The sequence below is a fragment of the Heptranchias perlo genome, chromosome 19 (genome assembly GCF_035084215.1).
Source record: "Heptranchias perlo isolate sHepPer1 chromosome 19, sHepPer1.hap1, whole genome shotgun sequence".
In the NCBI taxonomy this organism is placed as follows: Eukaryota; Metazoa; Chordata; class Chondrichthyes; order Hexanchiformes; family Hexanchidae; genus Heptranchias; species Heptranchias perlo.
The window spans coordinates 3,717,852-3,729,763 of NC_090343.1; positions in this window are offsets into that span (position 1 = coordinate 3,717,852).

Sequence of the window (11,912 nt, forward strand, 5' to 3'; positions counted from 1 at the left end):
AACATTCCATTAGCCTTTTGATTACTTTTCGTACCCATGCACCAGCTTTTAGTAATTTATGTACCTGGAACCCTAAATCCCTTTGCTTCTCCGTAGCTCTTAGTCTCCCAATTAAGGAAATATTCCGATTCGGCCTTCTCATATCCAAAGTGGATGACCTCACACTTTCCCCATATTGAACTCCATCTGCCACAGTTTTGCCCACTCACTTAGTCTGTCTGTGTCCCGTTGAGCAGTACAGATCAGGAAGGTCCCGGGTTTGATACCCTGTCTATGCTGAGTGAGCTGATCTCTGTAGGTGTCTGTCGAGGTGCTATCATTGACTTCAGTATCCCAAGGGTGGATGTGAGAGGAGGGAAATCAACCAGCTGTCCCAAACTTGACCACTGCACAGTGTCCCCCTGCTGAAAATGCATGTATGTCGATATCAGAGGAAAACAATACTGGGCTCACCTGTGATGAGCCCATGATCGAACACTGACACTTGCTGCCTTGGCTCACTCATGAGGAATGAGTACTTGGGGCGTACCGAAGGACAGCTGGCCTTAATAATACGGTACTCCAGCAAATCGGCACCATCAGGGGGGGAGAAAGATCAAAGGGAGACAAAAAAATAGCAGAATTCTGTCATTTACAGATCAGTGTCTCTACTGTTGATTGTGTCAAAGCTCAAAAGAAGCAAAATCGAGTTCCCAACTTGACTGCGCAGCAAACTGGCCAATAGCCTCAAGCTCAGAGTTGCGGAATGGACTGATTCTCTAGATGCAGAGTCAAAGGCATAGCAGAAGCCCCAACACTTCTTAGGTACTTGATCGAGTATGCCATGCAGTCTTTGAGTAGAATGGGCCTATACTCTCTGGAGTTTAGAAGAATGAGAGATGATCTCATTGAAACATGTAAGATTCTGAGGGGGCTTGACAGAGTAGATGCAGAGAGGCTGTTTCCCCTGGCTGGAGAGTCTAGAACTAGGGGACACAGTCTCAGGATAAAGGGTCGGCCATTTAAGACTGAGATGAGGAGGAATTTCTTCATGCAGAGGGTTGTGAATCTTTGGAATTCTCTACCCCGGAGGGCTGCGGATGATCAGTCATTGAGTATATTCAAGACTGAGATCGATAGATTTTTGGACTCTAGGGGAATCAAGAGATCGGGTGGGAAAGTGGAGTTGAGGTTGAAGATCAGCCATGATCTGATTGAATGGCGGAGCAGGCTCGAGGGGCCGTATGGCCTACTCCTGCTCCTATTTCTTATGTTCTTATGTCTTGGAAGCTGGACTCTAGGGTACATGGCTCCCTCAGACCATGCAGATGATATATGGGGCGTACAGCCATCGAATGCTGCACCCCAGGAACCGCCCCCACCCGATCCGGGAAGTGTTGTTAGCCCCACTTTGTCTCTTGTCTTGCTCAGCAACCTGATGAACATGATCGAAAGCAAAGCTCTTTTGGAGCTCTTTGCTTTCCTGAGCGGCTCACTGGTCACCCGAGAGATGAGCAATAACTGGATTAATGAGGGCAGACGTGGACAGAAAGGCTGACAAATATTTTATTATTTTCAGCATTGAAAATGCCAAGTCAATAACTCTGCTATGAATGCATGAGGCTGGCATGCACCTCTCTTCTATAAGGACTGAGTTGTTCTGCTTCTCAATTATATCCAAATTGCACTGGGACAAACAAATGGTTTGAAGCTTGTTGACTGGAACTGCCAGTAACAGAAGTGAAACTCTCATGAATACTCAGTCAGGGATACTTTCCAGAGTCAGCAACATTAATGTCCCACAAAATCTATATCTACCCAGTGATGAAATATTGTAGACTTAACAGAGGAAACTCATCTCTTGCTGCTGGACTCGGCAGAGTCCAGATTCATTAAGACTGGTGAATTGGATGAGGTTGGCCGAATCGATGCCAGAGTTCAGCCTCTACGAGATTACAGAGATGTGTCTAGCTGTCAATTCTTTCTGGGATTCTGACTGCTGCAGTACCATATTCAAGACAGATCTCAATGTTTGCGCCAGGAACGCAAATGCATTTGCAGCTGCACCCTGACATTCTACATCAATTCAAAATGCCCATGGAGAGAGCTACCCTTGCCTGCCATACCTCCTGCCTGTGTGGGTCTGTTTCAGACAGTTTCCCCGCTGGAAACTCTGGGGTAGAAATTTCGACTTGGGCAAAATGAGCAGTAACGAATCAGCAGCCGGTTATTGCACTCTGCCTGATGTTCTTTTCTGTTGACTTCAATGGAGAAGAAAAACAGGCAGGGCATAAAACAGGCGGGGCATAAAACAGGCGGGCGTAAAACGGATAGGGTGTAAAACAGGCGGGGCATAAAACAGATAGGGCGCAAATCAGGCGGGCGTAAAACAGATAGGGCGTAAAACAGGCGGGGCATAAAACAGGCGGGGCATAAAACAGGCAGGGCATAAAACGGATAGGGTGTAAAACAGGCAGGGTGTAAAACAGGCGGGGCATAAAACAGGCGGGCGTAAAACGGATAGGGTGTAAAACAGGCTGGGCATAAAACAGGCGGGGCATAAAACAGGCGGGCGTAAAACGGATAGGGTGTAAAACAGGCGGGGCATAAAACGGATAGGGTGTAAAACAGGCGGGGCATAAAACGGATAGGGTGTAAAACAGGCGAGGTATAAAACAGGTGGGGCGTAAAAAAGGCGGGGTGTAAAACAGGCGGGCGTAAAACAGGCGGGCGTAAAACGGGCAGGGTGTAAAACAGGCGGGGCGTAAAACGGGCGGGGTGTAAAATGGGCAGGGTGTAAAACTGGCAGGGTGTAAAACAGGCGGGGCGTAAAACGGACAGGGTGTAAAACGAGCGGGATGTAAAACGGGCGGGGCGTAAAACGGACAGGGTGTAAATCAGGCGGGGCGTAAAACGGACAGGGTGTAAAACAGACGGTGTAAATCAGGCGGGGCATAAAACAGGTGGGCGTAAAACGGGCAGGGCGTAAAACGGACAGGGTGTAAAACGGACAGGGTGTAAAACAGACAGGGTGTAAATCAGGCGGGGCGTAAAACAGACGGGGTGTAAAACAGGCGGGGCGTAAAACGGACGGTGTAAAACAGACAGGGTGTAAAACAGGCGGGGCGTAAAACAGACAGGGTGTAAAACAGGCGGGGCGTAAAACAGGCGGGGCGTAAAACAGGCGGGGCGTAAAACAGACAGGGTGTAAATCAGGCGGGGCGTAAAATGGACACGGTGTAAAGCAGACAGGGTGTAAATCAGGCGGGGCGTAAAACAGGTGGGCATAAAACAGGCAGGGCGTAAATCAGGCGGGGCGTAAAACAGGCAGGGCGTAAAACAGGCAGGGCGTAAAACAGGCAGGGCGTAAATCAGGCGGGGCGTAAAACGGGGGGGGCGTAAAACAGGTGGGCATAAAACGGACAGGGTGTAAAACAGGCGGGGCGTAAAACAGACAGGGTGTAAAACAGGCGGGGCGTAAAACAGACAGGGTGTAAATCAGGCGGGGCGTAAAATGGACACGGTGTAAAGCAGACAGGGTGTAAATCAGGCGGGGCGTAAAACAGGTGGGCATAAAACAGGCAGGGCGTAAATCAGGCGGGGCGTAAAACAGGTGGGCGTAAAACAGGCAGGGCGTAAAACAGGCAGGGCGTAAATCAGGCGGGGCGTAAAACAGGTGGGCGTAAAACAGGCGGGGCGTAAAACGGGGGGGGCGTAAAACAGGTGGGCATAAAACGGACAGGGTGTAAAACAGGCGGGGCGTAAAACAGGCAGGGCGTAAAACAGGCAGGGCGTAAATCAGGCGGGGCATAAAACAGGTGGGCGTAAAACAGGCGGGGCGTAAAACGGGCGGGGCGTAAAACGGGCAGAGTGTAAAACAGGTGGAGTGTAAAACGGGTGGGGCATAAATCAGGTGGGGTGTAAAACGGGCAGGGTGTAAATCGGGTGGGTGTAAGTCAGGTGGGCTGTAAAACTGACTGGGTGTAAAATGGACAGGGCGTAAAATGGTTGGGGTGTAAGTCGGGCAGGGTGTAAATCGGGGAGGGCATAAATTGGAGGGGTGTAAATCTGGGGGGTATAAATCGGGGGGAAGCAAATTGGGCGGGGTGTAAATTGGGGGGTGTAAGTCGGGGGGTGTAAGTCGAGGGGTGTAAGTCGGGCAGGGTGTAAGTCGGGGGGGTGTAAGTCGGGGGGGTGTAACTTGGGGGTGTAAGTCGGGGGTGTAAGTCGGGGGGTGTAAGTCGGGGGGTGTAAGTCGGGGGCTGTAAGTCGGGCGGGGTGTAAATCGGGGGGGTGTAAGTCGGGGGGTGTAAGTCGGGGGGGTGTAAGTCGGGGGGTGTAACTTGGGGGTGTAAGTCGGGGGGTGTTAGTCGGGGGGTGTAAGTCGGGGGCTGTAAGTCGGGCGGGGTGTAAGTCGGGCAGGGTGTAAATCGGGGGGTGTAATTCGGGGGGTGTAAAACGGGCGGCCGATTCGCTATCGCCTGTTTTGAATTACCGCCCAAAACTAATTTATACTCCAGAGGGATCATTTGAACTTTTGGCGATAGTTTAAATCAGGTGATGGAGGATCAGCCGCCCTTTACACATCTCTCCTGATTTGGGCAGGGTGTGTAACGGGCATCTTCGGCAATTTGACACTATCGCCAAAAGTTAAAATTACCCTCCTTGCCTTTTGTATGTAGAGGTTTGCACATCAAATAAAGTCTAATTTCCTGAATTGCTGGGTCACGGAAAAGGCTCTTTGTTTTCAAACGCGAATTCTCTGGGCATTTTTTGCTCTCAACAGTCTCTTTGCCCAATCATGTCAGAAGTATGTCCCCGTGTTATACTTGCTGTTTGTTCTTTTGTTAAATCAAAACACTGCGTTCATGGCCTACATCCCACAGTTAGGACACCACCAAGGTTGAAAAGAGTAAAGGAGAAGATTGGATAAATCAGGAAGCAGTAATTAAAGGGGATATTTTCCAAGATTTGCTAATTCTAGCGAAAAAGTAGACTCAACTTTAAAGCAGTGTTCCCACTAAAATTAGTGACCAGATTAAAATAAAGCCTGAGGTGACATTAAGTTTGGGTGAAAGTAATGGAAAGACCGAGGAATTAGGGAGTTCCACAGTTCGAGATCCTGAGAAAGAATAAGGTTTTTCCACCAAGTGTTAAAATATAGAACAGTCCACGAGGTCGTGCACCGATCTCAGATAATTTCGGGTATTCCTCAATCTATGTGCAAAAACTCAGGAACAAGTGCAGATTATGAAAGGTGTTTCCACGCAACAGTCGTGACCTTAAGTGCGGAGTAGAATGGAACTGGAATAATCAGCGGTGACAGTACATGAGCTTCAATTTCACATACGCTTTTCCCATACTTTCACTGGAAGTCACAGAGCCGGAAGTGGAAAATACCCGGAATCATCACATACCGGGATTCTCCGGGGCCGTTAACTTCCACTCTTAATTGTGGAGGTTTGAGCCAAACGAATGAATTATTAATGTCCCTTGTCTTTATAATAGCCCCCTTAAAATTAAAAACTTCTAAAAGTGCAAATATAAATCACGTGTAAAGTGCCAACCAGCCATGGACAACAACAAATATTTCCATTCTTGCGGCTGGTCACACTTCACTTTGGTAGTTCATCACTTGTGGGTTATCCACACAGCCTCACCTGTACAGCTCGTTGTATTGTAATATAGTTAACATCTGTGTATATCATGACAATTGCTGGGATTTAGTAAGCCCTGGTTAGACCACAGCTGGAATGCTGTGTGCAATTCTGGGCACTGCACCTCAGAGAGGATATACTGGCCTTGGAAGGAGTGCAGCGCAGATTCACCAGGATGTTTCCAGAGCTCCAAGGGTTAGATTATGAGGTAGCGATTCCATAAACTTGGCCTGTATTCCCTGGATTATGGAAGGGTAAGAGGTGATTTGATGGAGGTTTTCAGATTTTGAAAGGAATTGATGGGGTAGATAGAGAGAAACTTTTTCCGCTGGTGGGGGAGTCTAGGACGAGGGGACGTAATCTTAAGGTCAGAGTCAGGCCATTCAGGAGAGAAACTAGGAAACACTTCACACAGAAGGTGGTAGAAATGTGGAACTCTGTCCCACAAAAAGCACTAGATGCTAGTTCGATTAATAATTTTAAATACTGAGAGTGATAGATTTTTGCTAGCCAAGGGTATTAAGGGATATGGAGCCAACGCAAAAGGATGGAGTTAGGATACAGATCAGCCATGATCTCAATGGTGGCATGGGTTTGAGGGGCTGAATGGCCTGCTCCTGTTCCTATGTTCCTAGATTCCTATTTGTCCCCTCCTTGTTCTTGCTGGGCTATAACTGGAAAGGAACCAGCAGTCTTCTATTGCACTGTCCATGGATTAGCCTGGACAATGAGCATCAGCAGGCTATTTAACTACAGGGGGCATCACAGCCAAGACTAATCCTGTTCTCACCCAATGGCCCGCACCCACATTTTCCAGTCACTGAATAATGATCAGGAGTAGAAATCTGGCTAATTTTTCCAAACACCAGCCCAGGTTAGCACCCATTCTCCCAGCCCAAATGAGATCAATTCTCTCAGTGCAGAAGGCAGATGGAACTTGGATCTTTCTAGTCTCTATGGCTCAGCATTTCACGGCTTTTATCAGCTGTGCCATTGAGGAGCTGAACTAAGTAGACTAAGAGGCAGTCTATCATCTCAGTCTGTCCATTAGATGCTGGAATGATTGCAATATCTACAATCCACTTTCTCCTCCATTTTAAATAGAATGAATACTTTGCTCTGAATGCATCTTGGCATGAGCGTATGATCTATCAAAGGTAGGCTACATGTCAGAATGAATATGCAACACAGGACAAACAGGTCATGGACCCCCCTCCAAAACTAGCTTCTCAGAAGCCTCCTTGTTGCTATAGTGATGTTATCTGCAACAGGGACCAAGAGAATTCCTGTGGCGATGTCAAACTTGCACCAATAAAGGGGCCCCACAGAAAATATACAACGCAAGCAAGAGAGCTCCCCTGATTTAGAAATTGGATGATGCCTGAATTCGGGTATGATCCAGGAGCAGTGGCCACAGGATTCTAGGTGTGTACAGTGGCCGCTGGATCACACCCGAATTCAGGTGGCAGAACCACGAGAAATTGGTCCGCTGGCCTCATTTGTATATTACTGGCGAGCTGCGGTCACCAGTTGAGACCCCAGGTGCGAGATCAGTTGGTTGGATGCCGATCGAGGGTAAATTTGGAATGGGGGGGGGAGGGAGTGAGGCAATCATGGGGTGGGGGAATCACGGGGAGAGGGAGGGAATCACGGGGGGGGGGGGGAGAGAGCAATCACTGGGGGGGTGGAATCGTGGGGGAGGGAAGGCAACCACGGGGGGGAGCAATCACTGGGGGGGGGAGGGAATCACAGTGGGGGGGTGGGTACAGGCCGTCAGTATCCCACAGTCTTAATGTGGGGCCAGAAGGTGCAGGAATGTTCCTCCTGGTTCCATATTCAGGTAGGTATAACATTTTGTACTTACCTTTCTGGTGGCAGCCTCCAGCAGTCACTTTAAGCTGTCACTTTGATCTGGATTTGCACCCGAGAAAACTGACCATAGCAAGCACAGCACTCACTACACTCAGTCACCATCCAGTTTGGCACAGGAGCCTGAAATGGGCATTAGACCCCCAATTTGCATAGGCAATGGCCCAACACCTGTTTCAGGCAGGCACCCTGGAACAATTATAGAGCACCCACCCGAACCAATATGGTGTGCAGTGCACTTCCGGTGCACTTCCAGTGCACGCTGCACGCCATATTGGACCCTTCAGCACTGGTTTCTCGCCCAAAAAAACGGGCGCTGCACAATGACATTTCTGGGCCCAGATTTTGACTTCAAACATCAAGAGGAACAAAGACAAACACATTCTAGAATGATAGAATCTCACAGCACAGAAGGAGGCCATTCGGCCCATCAAGCCTGTGCCAGGTCTTTGAAATGGCTATCCAATTAGTCCCACTCCTCCCTGCTCTTTCCCCATGGCCCTGCAAATTTTTCCTTTTCAAGTATTTATCCAATTCCCTTTTGAAAGTTATTATTGAATCTACTTCCACCGCCCTTTCAGGCAGCGCATTCCAGATCATCACAACTCGCTGAGTAAAAACATATCTCCCCCCTGGTTCTTTTGCCTCTCTATCAGAGAGTCTGCTTAAGGTCCGCAAATATTAGGTATAACAGGTATTGCTGTGGTGTCTGTTACGGAATTTGATGAGCATAGCCCTCAATCTAATGATGGAAATATTGGTGTAAGAATAATTCAATGTATTGCAACCCATTGAGATGCTTGTAGATCTAAAGTAAAGTTAGTGGAGGTTGATGCTTGCATCCACTAAAGAAATCTTTAGTGGATGCAAGCATCAACCTCTCCAACAAAAATACTCTTCTTTTGTCTCCTTCTCAAAGCGGAGAGACTGGAGAAACTGGGGTTGTTCTCCTTAGAGCAGAGAAGGTTAAGGGGGGATTTAATGGAGGTGTTCAGAATTATGAGGGGTTTTGATATACATTGGGAGAAACGGTTTCCACTGGCATGAGGTTCAGTAATCAGAGGACAGATTTAAGGTAATTGGCAAAAGAACCAGGGGGAGATGAGGAGAATTTTTTTTACGCTGTGAGTTGTGATGATCTGGAATGCGCTGCCTGAAAGGGCGGTGGAAGCAGATTCAATAATAACTTTCCAAAGAGAATTGGATAAATATTTGAAAAGGAAAAAAAAATGCAGGGCTATGGGGAAGGAGCAGGGGGGAGTGGGACTAATTGGATAGCTCTTCCAAAGAGCCGGCACAGGCACGATGGGCCGAATGGCCTCCTTCTGTGCTGTACGGTTCTACGTTTCTGTGATTGTGACTCATGTTGGTGTTAGAGGCACTGGAAGACTTGCACTTCCGAGCACCTAACTCTATGTCCGAGCCTAGACAGGGAGTGTTTACCGGCTATTCGACAATAGTGATCGTAACAGCCCAGCCCAGGTCCTATCCTCAGCTCATGTCCACCAATTATCAAGGCTGGATCCCAGGCTGATTTACTTTGCCGTCCAGGGTGTACCGAGGTTTTGTATTGCCTGAGATGATTTTATGCAGCATTGAATGGGGATGAAATCCGGGGCCTCGCTGACCAAGCACTGAACCCGCAGGAGGAGCTCAGAAAATGTTTTTAATGGGAATTACCGTTATTGAAATGGTCCATGTTTTAATGAACCGAGGCAGGGTTTTTTTTTGGGTGGATATTGTACGTGCTGCCGCGGTCGCTGTCTCTGGTGCTGAACGGCTTCGCCTGGGACACTGAGTCTCTCGAATTTGGAGTCGCTTTCAGGACCAAGGACAGCCCTGAGCTGAATTATGCCTTTTCATGGTTTTGTTTTGTTATAGCTTCTGATCTCGCCAGAAAATCCAGCGTCAGCAAATAATTAAAAAGTAGAAACTAAAAGGCGAGAATGGACAGGGGGGAAAATAAAACTGATGCCAGTCTGTCCTCTCAGTTTTGTGAAATATTTTGGAAGTGCGAATATCTCATTTAAAATTGTCTGTCGGTTCGCTCTTCACCACTTCTGTCTGTTAAAAGCAGTGTATAAAATAGTTAACACTACACGCCGAATGTGGACTGATTCTGTACAATCAGCTTCCCATTCCACTCCAGAAACAGGTAAAATTAGCCCCAAAATACAGGTGGTTGTTTTCACCATCGCTGATATCTAATTAGTATTTAGAGCTGTGTTAAAACCTATTAGTGTGGGCGCCTCAGGTGCAAATGAAGTCTGCCATTTATCGGATTATCTTCATTAAACATCAACAAAAAAAAATTATCAGCGCCGACTTACAAACCTTGGGAAATAATCGAAATATGACTCAATATCGCGTACACCGTGGCACCTCCCACTCCCTCCGCTAACTGGTGTCTCAAAAATGTAAAAGTGATGGGAATGCCACTGCTTTCTGTTATTGAGGAGAGGGACACCGATCAGGTCCAACAGAATCAGTTGTAACAATAAGGTAAATTATATCACACTGAGCAAACTGCACCGGGTATCCATTGCCAAAGCGAGCGAGGGATAATTGGGTTGATAGATGCGGGTGAGTGTTTGTCCGTGTGCATGTGTGTGGTATTTATTGATGGTGTATATGGACTTTCAAAAGGCGTTTGATAAAGTGCCGCACGGTAGGCTTATCATCAAGGTGGAATCAAGGGGGCAGTAGCAACATGGATACAGAATTGGCTAAGGGACAGGAAACAGAGAGTAGTGGTGAACGGTTGTTTTTCGAACTGGAGGGAGGTGTACAGTGGTGTTCCCCAGGGGTCGGTGCTGGGACCACTGCTTTTCTTGATATATATTAATGACTTGGACTTGGGTGTACAGGGCACAATTTCAAAATTTGCAGATGACACAAAACTTAGAAGGTAGTGAACAGTGAGGAGGATGGTGATAGACATCAGGAGGATATGGACAGGCTGGTGGAATGGACGGACACATGGCAGATGAAATTTAACACAGAAAAATGTGAAGTGATACATTTCAGTAGGAAGAACGAGGAGAGGCGATATAAACTCGAGGGGACAATTCTAAAAGGGGTACAGGAACAGAGAGATCTGGGGGTATATGTGCACAAATCATTGAACATGGCAGGGCAGGTTGAGAAAGTGGTTAAAAAAGCATGCGGGATCCTGGGCTTTGTAAATAGGGAGTATTGTGTCCAGTTCTGGGCACCGCACTTTCAGAAAGATGTGAAGGCCTTAGAGAGGGTGCAGAAGAGATTTACTGGAATGATTCCAGGGATGAGGGACTTTAGTTACGTGGATAGACTGGAGAAGCTGGGGTTGTTCTCCTTGGAACAGAGAAGGTTGAGAGGAGATTTGATAGAGGTATTCAAAATCATGAAGGGTCTAGACAGAGTAGATAGAGAGAAACTGTTCCCATTGGCAGAAGGGTCAAGAACCAGAGGTCATAGATTTAAGGTGATTGGTAAAAGAACCAAAGGTGACATGAGAAAAAACTTTTTTACACAGCGAGTGGTTAGGATCTGGAATGCACTGCCCGAGGGGGTGGTGGAGGCAGATTCAATCATGGCCTTCAAAAGGGAACTGGATAAGTACTTGAAAGGAAAAAAAATTGCAGGGCTACAGGGAAAGGGCAGGGGAGTGGGACTAGCTGGATTGCTCTTGCATAGAGCCGGCACAGACTCGATGGGCTGAATGGCCTCATACTGTGCTGTAACCTTTCTATGATTCTATGATTCTGTTTTGTGTGTCTGCATCTGTGCATGTGGTAGTACGTGTATGTGTGTATCATTGTATGTGATATATTTATAAGTGTACATGTGTGTGATATTGTGTGCATGAGTGTCAGTTTGTGTGTCTATGGGTGTAATTCTGTTTGGGAGTCAGTGTGTGTGTAAAATACTGTGTGGGTGTTGTGAGTGTAATGGATGTAGGTGTATCTGATAGGGTGTCAGAGTTTGTGTTTGGACTTGTATGACTGTATGTAGATATATGTGTAAGCCTGGATATGGATCAGTGTGTATGAATGGATGGGGTGTTTAGATGAGAATGTATGATTGGGTGTGTGAGAGATTGCGTGTGGATGGGTGTGTGTGTGTGTGTGAGAGTTTGTGTGTGTTGCTGGGAGTGTATGTACGATTGTGTGTGGGTGTGTGTTTGTGTGTGTGTGTGTGTTGGTGTGTATGTGGTTGCGTGTGGGTACCTGTGTGCATAACGCCCTGTGCGTTTATTGAACGTTTGCCCAGTCTGGTCTAGCGTGCACCTCACTCCAGATACGAAGATGCTTTGATGTGATCGCGACTCCCCGCTCAGCCCTGTTGTTTATGGGCTTGTGTTCCGCAGAGTGAGATCCGCCGAGGCGCACGGTTAACTCTTTGAGAAACTCGGCTGCTGACTCGGGG